The following is a 13,253-nucleotide window of genomic DNA, read 5'->3' on the forward strand; positions in this document are numbered from 1 at the left end:
TCACATCTATTTCATTCGTAAAAGCTGGTGTTAGTCAGTCAGAACATAAATATATAACCATCATCACCATAATTTCATTTATGAGGGCGTATGTCCACTATAGGACATACGTCCCTATTAATTTCCAGTAAGGCCAATAGGAAGCGTCCTACATAATAGATAAATGTACGTCATAGAAATAATGACTTTTAAGATTTAAATTTATATAAACAAGTAATGTCCATAACATTTTATTTTTTTATGCATACGTTTTACCTACTTTTCAATAAAAATCAGCCATCAGTATAATACCACGTACCAATTATACGTACGTACCAATTTATAAATAAAATGTTATTGATCTAAGCCAAAATGTGATATTAAGGCATCTGTTATAATCGTTACATTTGTAACCGTAAGTCGCCGTTGCGGTACAAATTTCCTTATTAAATTACGCCGCTACATACGTTCAATGTCGATAATTTCCGACGTAAAAAATTCTTTTACCCGTGCTTAAAATATAACAGATTTTAGGAGTACAAAAGTATAGTCACGTTTAATTAATATAAAATATATGTTGCGGGTTCGATTCCCGGGATACAATCATTCATAATTCATATTTTGAGCATTAATTATATAGGGTTGCCACTGCTCACAAACAGTTTCCAGAAGATGGGCAACGCCGTCCTTTGCGTACCATAATACCACACTGCGATCGCCAACCCGCCTATCAAGCGTAGCAATTATTTTATATCACCCCATAGATATCTTAGGAGGAGGTTAATGCCTTGCAGTGGGCGCCTATGGGCTGAAACGACGACACATATTGTAATTGAGAAGTAGTTACTTAAGATATTTGGTAAAATTAGCCGCAACCACTAAATTATTCCAAAATAAAATAAATAATATGAAATATTTTTATGGTGTACACCTCAAATTATAATACTATATATTCATAGATAATCTAATCCGTGCCTGAAACATAAAACACGTAATGTTCATGCGAATAGTTTTACATAATTTACGAATACATGTATAAAATTCTTGAATAAGGAAGTGTCCTTATTATATTTCCAACAATTCAATATGATGAAATGCTGAATGCATCACCATGAATATTAATAAGTGATAACTGTAAATAAATTCAGAGCTTACAATTAAGTGCAGTTAAAAATTGTGAAAATTATTTGCGACCTAATTCATTTTACGTAATCCTTGCTTGTGTTTCTTAGATTTACGATAAACATTGTTTTGTATCGTATTTTCAATGTTGGCTGTTAATTATTATATTTGTAACCTTTTTTCAAATTTATAATATCATTCCTTGTTACTAACCTATTTTTTAAAGCCTTTAAAATAAGTCTCCTGTAATGAAAACATTGAAAATTGTTATTAATTAATTTCACGTAAGGTGCCTGAGATTCTCATTTCGCTGTCTTTATCATATTCAAAGAAATCAAAATGACTGAAAAGTCAGTCTAATTTTATATTTATTATAGATTGCATTATTTACAAGATTATATTGGTACAGAATTAACAAATAATTGAGTACAATAAACTCACACTCGAAAGAAGTCTAATGAAAATGGATGATTGATCATCCACGTGTTAAGATTGCCGTGCCGGCGATTTTCTATACAATGGGAGCATGACAACGTCAGAATGCGTAGAGCTAATATACGACGTAGACATATAGGCGATTTCTTTTTTTTATTACAGTTCGGTTTAATTATGGCCAGTTTATATTTCCAAAAAAATAAACAGCAAAAATTATTTATTTTACAACATATTATCCGTACATAACCATTTTAGTATTTTAAAAAATTAAAAGTGATTTTATTAATACATGGACACTTATTACTTTTACTAATTATAGTATTCCGACATTAAAGGTTATATTTTATGTTTTGGTTACAATATTTTTAATTGCCGCTAAATAAATAAATAAAGAGGTTAAGGCTGTTATTGCCAACGTAAGATTCGTATTTATTCATGACAAAAAGAAAATCTGTATCATAATGATTTTGTTAATCGCCACGACGTTACTTTGTGGTACCAAAAAATATCTTGTAGTTTATATAGATGCAAAATGCAAAGGTATGGACGATAAACAGTCATGAAAGCACTCCTCCGTTGCAAATAGCACCTCTGCGAAACTTTTCAATTCTGGAATTAATCTCTTTCAATCTGTTAAACGAACTTCGAAGTGTTTCAGCAGAAAACTTCGCTTATGTGTAACAAGATTACTTTCGAGATCGTTTCCAACAATATGCAAATTGCTTTTACCATCTAAAACAGTCTCTGTGGGATATTCGTTAATTATATCTGATTAAATTTGATTAATTTTAAGCGTTGTACTGAATTTAATTTTGAACTCCGTAGACTTGAATGTCAGTTAATCTCGAGACGAATGATTAAAGCGGCGCGTTTAACTTACGCCGACAGTAAATTAACAAGGCTTTCGTTAAGTTAAATAAAGCAATACTGAGGTGATATTATCTGGTGAAGTGTGCCGTCTCCGTTTACTGTACCTACTTTTACTGAAGGAGCATTTTATCACTATAACGTTATTGTTAAAAACGTTGCATAAACTTAATACTTAGTTACAAGTGACAGAGCACAGGACCCATTTCGCGTAGAACAAAAGGCCACTAAGACCTTACGGTTCTGTCATGAAAACTACAGACCACGGTTTTGTTTTCCTGTTGACGTTTTGCTACGTTTTATTTGATATTTATTGTTTACTATATATGAAATTTATAATAATTCATTTGTTGCTCCAAAAGCTATATATTATTCTTATGTCTCTATTCCTTTTGTTGACTCACTATGAATCAGGAAGGATAAGATTCGTAAATGAACGTAAATAACCGATATAGACCAGTGGATTGGCATATGAAATTGGCAATAGGTAGACCACATAACGTGTAGAACAAAAGGCCGCTGGTACCTAAAGGTTCTAGTTCTAGTGGAGACCACAGACCGACAAGTGCAGCATAGGACTTACACTCTTAAGCCGGACAGACGACCTCGTTAGTCTAAGGGGGAGGCTTATGATAATGATGATGATGATATGAAATAAAGTCACCTGTTGGAATGTCGACTATCTTTTTAAATATAAATACCGTATTTTTAGCTAACACTAGTATAAAGAAATAATGTAGTTTTAATTTATTTACAGGGTATATATATACAGACTTTGTCACAAAAGTTCGTTTAAATATGTATGTAAAATTAATCTAAACCAAAGATAAGCATCAATTTTAAATAGATAGAAATTAATCAAAATTCCATAAACTTGTTACAATAAGAACGTAATTTAATATACTAACTTTTGATAGTAATATCATTGTCTACCTATTACAGACAAAGTTTACAATCTCCTTATGTCTCTTGCCCTCAATCATGTTCGACCTTTACAAACAATATTAAGTAAGCCTTGTTCAAAGAAATCAAATATAACCTATCAAACACTTTCGCTCTTGTCGGCTTTCCCGCGTAATATTTCAAAACCTTCGGCTAGAACGGAGGAAACTTATCGCATTACACTTTCATACGAGTCTCTCGGGCACGAAACTCTCCGTAAGAATTACCCATTTACACTAAATAGACGTGTGACAGCCCTAGCGGTTTCATTTTTCTCTACGCCATGTGCATTAAGACACATTATAGTGAAATATCTCGATTCTCACGTAGCGTAAAAACGTTGCCGCATTTCACACCGACAATGACAGATTCTTGCCGATAACTCGAAAGAGAATGACGTGTTCGAGCGGCGTGACATTCGAGTGAGTTTTAACGGTAACGCGTCGATTTTTGCGAAAAAGCTAAAAGGCAGCGTAACAAGCAACGCAACGGTTTTGTAAGTTATTCGTTGAATAACAGCAACAAATTACGTCTCAATCGCTGATTATTATTAAAACCGGTTAATTTCGTGAGTGTTCATATAAGCTCTACTATCGCAAGTTATACATGTGTAACTTGTGATATTAAGAAACAATTTTTTTAATATACATAGATGAAAATGACACTTCTGAAATTGGCCAGTGATTATATTATATATATATTGTATTTCTGTATCTACTATAAATTGGCAATAATATCCATGCCCATCTAACTACACAGCCCTTATAATTACATAGAGATATGTCTACATAGATATAGATAGGTACCAGAAGAACAGGCGCACGTTCTACTCTCCACAATGCGAGTCCCTTAGGGGTTTGTAGAAATCACTGAATCTTTTAAATTCTTGTTCCTAAAATTTACCGCATTCCTCGATTATACCTCTTCGTATTCGAAAAACGGCATTCTTATTAAATTCTTTCTGAGTACGAGCTTGCTGGGTATTAATCAATTACTTATTTATTTAATATTAAAATGTCTCAACAATTGCTTACTTATAAAAATCCATAACGTAAGTACTTGAAATTTATGTACATGAACGTAACAGTATTACAAAAGCTTGTTTCACATCTACGAAATAGAAAAAAAATATATATTTACATAATAAAAAATAAAAGAATAACGTTCATATTTTACTCGTTTATAATATTATTAATTAAATAAAAAAAATTAGTGAATTACAATAGTTAGTTAGATAGTAGTTCTAATTTATATTAAATTAAAAAAGCGTAAAGAAACATTGAATAAAAACCAGGTGTAGGAAAAAATAAATTTGTATACATATAATGGATGGACAAAAGGCCTAAAAAAGTAAGTATAGAATAACAAAAAGCTCTTAATATGTATGTCATATATTCTAACGTAACTGTCAAATAATAGGATGCTGTCAGCATCGTAAATAAAACATAAAATAAAAAAGGTTTACAAATTACCTTTCTTATCGATAATAAATTGTAATTCCAACTTTATATAAATACCCATAGACGGATGCCTTATACAACCAGGGTATGCAAGGCGAATGCAGTGTCAAATGCACGAGAAATAAAGAATACGTGACCAGAATGCGCTATCAAGTACGCGCGTTAAACACGAATATTAAACACGAGCGTCATGGGATTTTGACTCGCGATGTTTGATACAAAATTTGCGTATCCATAAGTTTTATATTTCATCATTTATATAAAAAAATTCATATTCACAAATAAGTGTATATAATAATAGATAGAGAGATAGTGTTTAGATTAATAGAGATGATTTTATAACATTGCATTAAATTTGCATAATGAATCTATTTGGTGATGCAATTGGCAAAATGGCACATACAGAAGCTAGTGTAGTTGATTCATTATTAGACTATTTATTGATAATTTGTGATGATATTTTATACTAGCTCTCGCAAGCCCGCTTCGCGAATCTTATGAACATCTCCTTAACCCCACTATAGGTGAGTTGTAAAGTTCTTTTTAGCTGACTCATTTTTGGAAAAATAAATATAAATACCAAATTTCAACCTTATTAATCTCATGGTGCAAGAGATATCGTGATTAGTCAGTAAATAGGTGGAAATCTCATACATGTATATATACAGATATACTTTTCACGGCTACATTTTGCAAAATATTTTAAATGATTATAATATATATAAAATAAGAATACGATCCAATGTGTATAAATAACCTTTGTTAAGACTCTTAGCAGAAAATTGTACGCATTTCGGATGTATCATAATTAATTCCACGTCTATTATAAATATTATATAAGATTGTTTTATAGCTAGTTATTAAAATAAATATTTCTCCACGGACTTGAAAAAAGCCTAAGATCCGCTAAGATTCAAAAACTTGCATAAAGTTTCGTGCTTTTACTAAATACCTTTACTAAAAGTGAAGTAAAATTCCAAATATATCAATAATAATTACTATATTATAACAAGAAACAAGGAAAATATTTCTCCGGTTTTCGTGTTCTTTAAGTTTATCTTAATTTTAAATGTCATGAGTTGTCTGACGGTAAATGTTCAATTGCATTAAGTTTCATTGTTAATAAAGTTGCATAGAAATTTAATAAATCAGTGATATCAATAAATTTATTCTGAACAGAAACTTAGCACGTGAATTAAAATTAATTTTGTCCCTAAAACGTTTAAGCCAAGCATGGTTAACTTAGTAATTAATATAATCACACCCGCAACTGCACGTCTAAACGTACATTACGCGTTGGAATTGGTAATGTAATTACTAATTTGCCAGTATTATTGCTATGTTGCCGGTAACATTAAAAATAAAATAGAGAGAAAATTTAAGGTAATAGATTGTTGCCTAATCGATACAACGAGAATTGAGTTCGCAAATTTATGTAATTTTTCAAGATCGAGATTTTTTTATCTAAATTACATAGCAAACACGGTCGTTTTAATTTTCATAAAATAAGATAATTTTAAATACATATTATTATGTATAAAGTTACCAGTTACAGAAACATTACATGTAAACAATAAACGTGAAATATTTTCAATCAATAAATTAATAATCCTAAATGTCATTATAAATTCAAAAATTATGAATTATGTAAAATAGAAAAAATGGCCTAATATTACGAAAATGATTTAAAAAGCTAATATTAAGTAAAGTTAACGCTGGGTCTTATATTACTTTTTTTTTCTAATTTTCTGCACTATATATATACATACAATTTAATATTCAAGAAATATTTCTTTCAACGCGAAGATGTCTAATGGCAGAGACGTATTCGCAGTTTTTATTACAGGTCTTGGAAATGCACAATGAGCGTTCTTTCCTTTAATGTAGACTTTCCTTCATTCGGGCTCCGTCCGAATATGACCAACAACAACCTTTAAAATAAAAGTAAATAGGCTTATATATAAAGCTATGGCGCAAAGCCAGCTTGGTCATCGTTTCAAATTCAAATGCAAATTGAATATTTATAAGCGCACTTTTTAATCGTCAACTATTTAACCATTATAAGCAGTAAGCTCGGAATGCTGGATTTAATTTTAAAAGCCAGCTCTGCTGTGAAGAGCAAGAAAGAAAGAAATTAAAAACAGTTGCTCTTTGAAAATTAAATTTAACAATGTTTGATGTATGCCATTATAATATAAACCATGTAAATAAGTCAAAAAACCAAGTTCCATACATTTCAATTAACTAAAAACTTTTAAACGCTGTGATAAAATTTATTTAATAATTTACTTGTATAGTAACATATGTGTAATATTAGATTTAAAACTAAGATCTAAAATATATTAAGGAACTTTTTTTATAAAAGTCGTAAGAATTTACCTGTATATTACACTCCGCTACTACTTCTTACTATAGATTACAAAAAACATTTAACTTCAGCTGTCATCCTTATCATCATTAAAGAAACTTTACTTTAAAAAATGCACTCTAGGAATGAAAACACCAGCGGCAAGAACACAATGCTCTGTGTTTTAGATTCGCATCCAATCTTTGTGATGGAAGTGTCTTACTTGTACACGTAATACGAATGGTGACATTCAAAGTGTAGAATACAAAAATTAAACTAAGCAGCAACTTATAAATTATTAATTGTTTTTCAAAATAGTCTCCTTGACAATCTATGCGTTGTTGCATCCTGTAAAAGCATTATTAATTAGCACTCCTTTTCAAGAGTCTTTTCCACGGCTTTTTAGAACATAACCACCGCTTCTTTGGCATTTTGAAATCGTATTCCATGAACTTTAAGAATAACTTTTTAGAAATAAATGAAATGTGTTAGAAGGTTGTGACTGTAAAAAGGATGACCTAACAATTCCACACTTGCCATAGTCAAATATTCGGGTACTCGTTTTGCGCTGACAAGTTGTTCTGATGAAAGTGGACTTTGCTACGAGAACGTTATTTTCAAACTTTTTCAAAACAACAGACAAACAAATGCTATTGTACCCATTTGCTACGACTATCTTTTTTTTTTTGAAAACAAATATTGCATAATAGCTGGACTGTCCAAACAATGAGACGATGATCTATTTTAATACACTTCCTCGTAATATTGTAATATTATTCTGAAACTGGACAGTTCTGAAAGCTTTCGGGATCAATGCCTATCACGCATTGATTGTGGGTTAATTTTATATGAAACTAGCTGTATTTCCTATAATCCGTTCTTAATTAACACAGCAAAGGGAATATTCCAAATGAATTTTTTTAAGTCTTTAATTACTAACTTCTGGCAAAATAAAGTCTGCATGGACAGATAGTAAACAATAATTAATTCTAATATGTAGTAATCCGAATTTTTGTAATGCTTTTTCCAACAATATCTCTATTGCAATATTTAATATTACTGGATCCATTATTTATGATTTTGGATCCGATTTTATACCTACAATCAATTTATCTTTAGATATTCACTAACCCTTTGCTATAATCTCTAAAGCAATCATAACAATATTTATAAAACAAAGGCCTTGTTGTGCGATAGGCGAGTTTGAGATATTGCAATCGATATAAACTTTTTACCTCGGTAAAAGCTTTACTTTTGATTTGACTCGACGCTTAGTTGGATTAGCTAGGTATACTGCACAAATATTAACACATGTAAGTCTTGCGTTACTCTTATTGTTGAAACTCAAGCCTTCTGTCAGATAGACGCCATGTGCGAGGTAATCCACCACATCAAGTAATTGGATTTCCGGTTGGATGGATGTTCTACAAATATTATCACAAATTTTTACAATGCAATGTTTTTAAAATTATTCTGTTAAACTATCACACCATGTGTAATAATAATATATAATTAGTTATTCTCTATTTATAATACCGATAATATAACTGTTTTGTTTTTTTTTTACATTTGTGAGAACTTTTCAATGGCCTTCTTATAATTATGTTCTCTTTATTTTATTTAATATGGCTGTAATTTTTAATGAAATTAAAAAATAATAACGTTGACTACACCATGTATTGAGTAAAGTTTTTTATTTTACACATATTTATTTGTCAAAAAATAGGTACATGCAATATGGTCAAACTACATACGGTTTGTTGACAAAATTTGGCTGTATAAGTATGTGTATGTTACCCTACCATGCAGTTATACTGACAATCAATACTCTGTAAGAACAAAATGTCTAATAACTTCTTTCGTTACTTTAACCCTAAGCTGATTACATTTATAATATTCGAAAAAAAAATCGACTTAGTTAAATACCACTGGGATTTTGACTTTCGGGTTTTTTTCTGTTCCTTACGGATGGTATCATGTACTTTCCTTGTTTGACCTGTCTGGTTAGATATTTGTCTTATGGATTCCTTTAAACTTTTTATGTAATAATATTTATTAATTGATTTATAGTGAATTTAAAACGAAAATTATTATAAGGGAAAATAAAAAAAATCCTACATTTCAATAATTTGGTTTTAATAACTACGACATTTTAAATTTCGAATACAGTGTCCAATGTACATTTAGGACACAATTTTGAATACATCCAATGAATCAAATCGTACCATATACATGATTAATTGATATTAATTTTTATAAAACCTATTTCGTAAGTTTAATGTTATTTTTCAAATGGCGTTACGACGCATTCATCGCCTTGTAACTATCTCTACTATCCTAGATTCTTTCTCTTATGACATTAAAACGGCCGACTTCCAAGGTAAAAATATAAAAAAAGTCTAAACTCGAAGTAAAATCTTCAATCCCCTTGACTCAAGCTCTCCCGTTTACCGTTTAACGATTCTGCTTTCTTTAGAAAATGAATTTTTCACCGTTCTCAAAAATGATGTGATGGATCACGTGTTCACCTCGAAACGGTTTACGTCATCGCACACCGAGGCAGATGAAATGGCGCAAAGCCGGTTTCTTGTCGAATTACGGATGGGTCGTACAGTATGTGACATTGTTTACCGCCGCTCTATCTATTTTAATTTTTTTTAAAAATCCTAAAGTAACAAATTGCACAATTCATCATTATTCAAATAGAAACTAGTGAAAAAGCATAAAGCTTAGCATAGAGAAAGCATTTAATGATAGAAGCGCCTATTAAAAATTTCTTCATGGTTAAAATAAAAAGTTTTTTTCATTAGTTATAGTAAGCTATTTCGCCATATCGAAAGTCTTTGGTTGAAATATATTTCAGCAAAAATTGAAATTGCTGTTTATTAGGGTTTTATGATATTTCCGATGTACTAGAATAAGGTAAGCATCATCATTCTTTCATAAGTCTGCCCCGTTCGCCACGAAATCTTACACTCTATAAATGTTTACTATTTATTTTACGGCAAGATCTGAGAAACATTCTGTACAACATTACAATTATTATCAAATAAATCTTTATTAAGTCATGTATAGGGATATGCTTGGGATTTCTCTACGAGATCGAATAAGATATGAGGACAGGTATCAATTGACAAGTTGTGAAAGCCACATAGCAGGCAAAACAGATAACCGCTGGCTTTTAGGTTTTGAGAGTCGAGATCACGGAACAACGTCCACCAACGAGTTGGACAGACAACCTTATCAAGGTCGTCAAAAGACACTGAATGAATGAAGAATGAAGGCCGCTTTCAAGAGGTCACGTCTAGAAGTGGACGTCCAGTCCAAATAATAATGATGATATAATATTTGTTCACTATATTGATAAAGCATGTCTATACATGCTAAGTGTCGAAGAGTTTCAAAAGAAATTCCTGAAAATTCCATTTTTAATTTAACACAGTTTTAATTAGTGCAAAGAATTTCATAAAGGGAATTAAGGAGTGCTCGCCGTTGTAGAGGTGGAATAATGAAGGGTTTCGACTTTTCCTCGTCGCTAAAGTAGGACACGTTTACTTACTCTAATGATGCAAAGCGAGCAACGAGGCTTAGTCTGTTTCGTCTGACATTGTTAGCAGCTGGTTAGGTTCTTTTATGCATAACGATGTAATAAAGTAATACAAAAAAAAATTAAAAAAGTGGATGTTACCTCCCCCTTAATAAAACCTCTAAAGATAAAAAATCTTCATATTTAATATTTTTCCACTTTCTTAGCACAAATTTAATGCAAAGCCCGAAAAATTACTATTTTCTTCTAAATTAGCCATTGTGGTTCGTCTGACAAAATTTCATCTTTAATTAACAAGACAATACATTCATTTATTCAGACCCATCTCGCTCAAGTAGTCGTAACGACCGCCTTGTAAAACAAATTTATTCGTAAGACCGAGTTTTGACGGAAACCTCGTACTTATTCATATTGATAAGATACTGAGATGCGAAATTTCCATTCAAACTTACCTCCGCTATATTCCAACAAAGTCCTTAAAAAGTAAATTCACAAACAACAGCTCAAACACGATACAAAAGCACTTTGTCGTCGTGCAAACTTGAATTTTTCACAATCCGCGACATTGCACAGAACACGCGTCGCGTCGAAATCTTCTAGACGACATACGTTAACCAGAATTCCTGTTCCTTTCTCCAAATTTACACAATATTAAATACTGATATATTTTATACCTGAGATCGTGTTTTTAACAAGATGCGCGCGCGCAAACACACATTAACCGACGCGGGGGCACAGACCTCAGTGCCTGGGAGACAGCCGCAGGCTTCGTCGGCCGAGACACGAGTACCGTTGCTCCGAGAGTGGGAGCGAGGTCGAACATTAGCCGACAGGCTTTGACATTTCCAAGTTATTTCATTACTTCATTGCGTGCGACATTACCTTTGTCATTGTTAGTATAGATCTGTTACAGATCTTATTAACCTTCGACACATTCTGAGCGAAAACGCACGCGCATTATGTCTTATATCACATGAAATAACAATAACTATTCACTTTTCATGGACATTAAACAAAGATACTCTTGAAGCTTCAAACAGTAATACAAAATAGGTTTGAACATTTAATTCAGAGGCTTCTTGCACACAAGTAAATAAATTTATTATATTAGTGCACAGTATTATCTATTTAGAAACTAAAGGCTTTCAAAGAGAAACGTTTCCTTAAGAAAAAATATTACAATACGTAGACAACATATACATTTATAAAAAATATAAAAGAAATAGCGATTTAAATAAGGTTCGCGCTAGAAATAAAAATAAGCTTGTGAACATTTCTCTAGGCATCTTAAAAAATCAATGTACTCTTATGTCGCTATATTATCATGTAATAAATTAAAAATGTTAATAAGACAAAAACTTATTAAAACTATTTATTAAAACCAACCTATTACAGAGAGAGGGATTATTAAGTTTGAGGATATATTTCTCTACTATTGCAAGCGTAATGTTAAAATAATAAAAAAATGTCTGAATTTATTGTAGGCTCTACATATATCAAGCCTTAGGAATGACTTGGGGACCCTCTTAGCTTTGAGTTTTTAAGTCGTGCCAAATTTTCTCAGATATTTTTTTGATGCACAAATAAAATAGCTTTGTAAGAATATTTACCAATGATAGGAAGACCCAGAAGCTCTCTTCATTCCAATTCAATTGAGATTAAATAGATTATTTCTCAAACTTCTTGGTAAATGAAATTATACAATTCTGTTTAATAATGTCAAGAATCCATAAAAAGCTAAAGAAGTATTGATACTTGGAAATCGTGCCACAACTCGCTCCAAATTCGCGTATCTCATGCAAAGTTAGATAACAAGCGACGGCGAACTTGTCGAGGATTTTTGCTCCCTCACAAATTGCTTTCACATTGAAATCACACAAAGAATCCTCCGACTTAGATCTTTCGATCTTACTGACGTATTCTGTTTAAGAATCAATCAGCTTGCGGTTTTTATAGTTCGTAACCATATTTAACATTTAACGGTATTTTTTATATCAAAAATTCTTTACATTTTTCTGTTTAAGCTTACAGTCATTTAATCAAATAAATTTAATAACAAATACCAATATAATTTTTTAATTAAACATAATATAAAATCATTAACACATTTTTTTCACTTTTGTTTAATTACGCCAGAAGTTTTTATTTTTCATAACAGGATATTAAAACCTTAAACTTGCACGACCACTGAAGCTACTTATCACCACACATCACACATGTGTGGCAGCGTGGGACATTTGTCCACATGGACTGACGACGCTGGATACAAGCTAATTTCAACTGGTCCTATAGGAAATCTGCTGGTAGGCCTATGTCCATGAAATTATGATAATGATGAATCCTTATTTTAACGCAAACGGTAATACATAAATTAGGACAACTCTGACATCGTCACACTGAAACAATTCGTTGGCTTAAACGGCTTGTCAAACTTATGTTAACTGACTCAAATCATTCCAAACAATTTCACAGAGGCTTCGAACGGTTCGCATTGTAACAGTTAGCTTCGAATGATTGATGTAAAGGCGCGAATGTTCCAGACGCGAGCTCACGT

General features: G+C 31.5%; 1 protein-coding gene across 1 annotated transcript in view; it reads right to left on the minus strand.

Annotated features, from left to right (window-relative positions):
- The window catches only part of LOC137927501 (chaoptin), a 67,006-nt gene extending 55,538 nt beyond the window's left edge, over positions 1-11,468 (minus strand). Inside the window, exon 1 of the mRNA XM_068771313.1 lies at positions 11,152-11,468. The gene's annotated coding sequence lies outside the window, so the exon portion shown is untranslated. The remainder of the gene's footprint in view (positions 1-11,151) is intronic.
- Between the last annotated feature and the right edge of the window lie 1,785 nt (positions 11,469-13,253).

This window comes from Battus philenor, unplaced genomic scaffold, assembly GCF_028537555.1.
Source record: "Battus philenor isolate CCGP_79_NKW_IND1 unplaced genomic scaffold, ilBatPhil1.0.hap1 SCAF_10, whole genome shotgun sequence".
Taxonomy (NCBI): Eukaryota; Metazoa; Arthropoda; class Insecta; order Lepidoptera; family Papilionidae; genus Battus; species Battus philenor.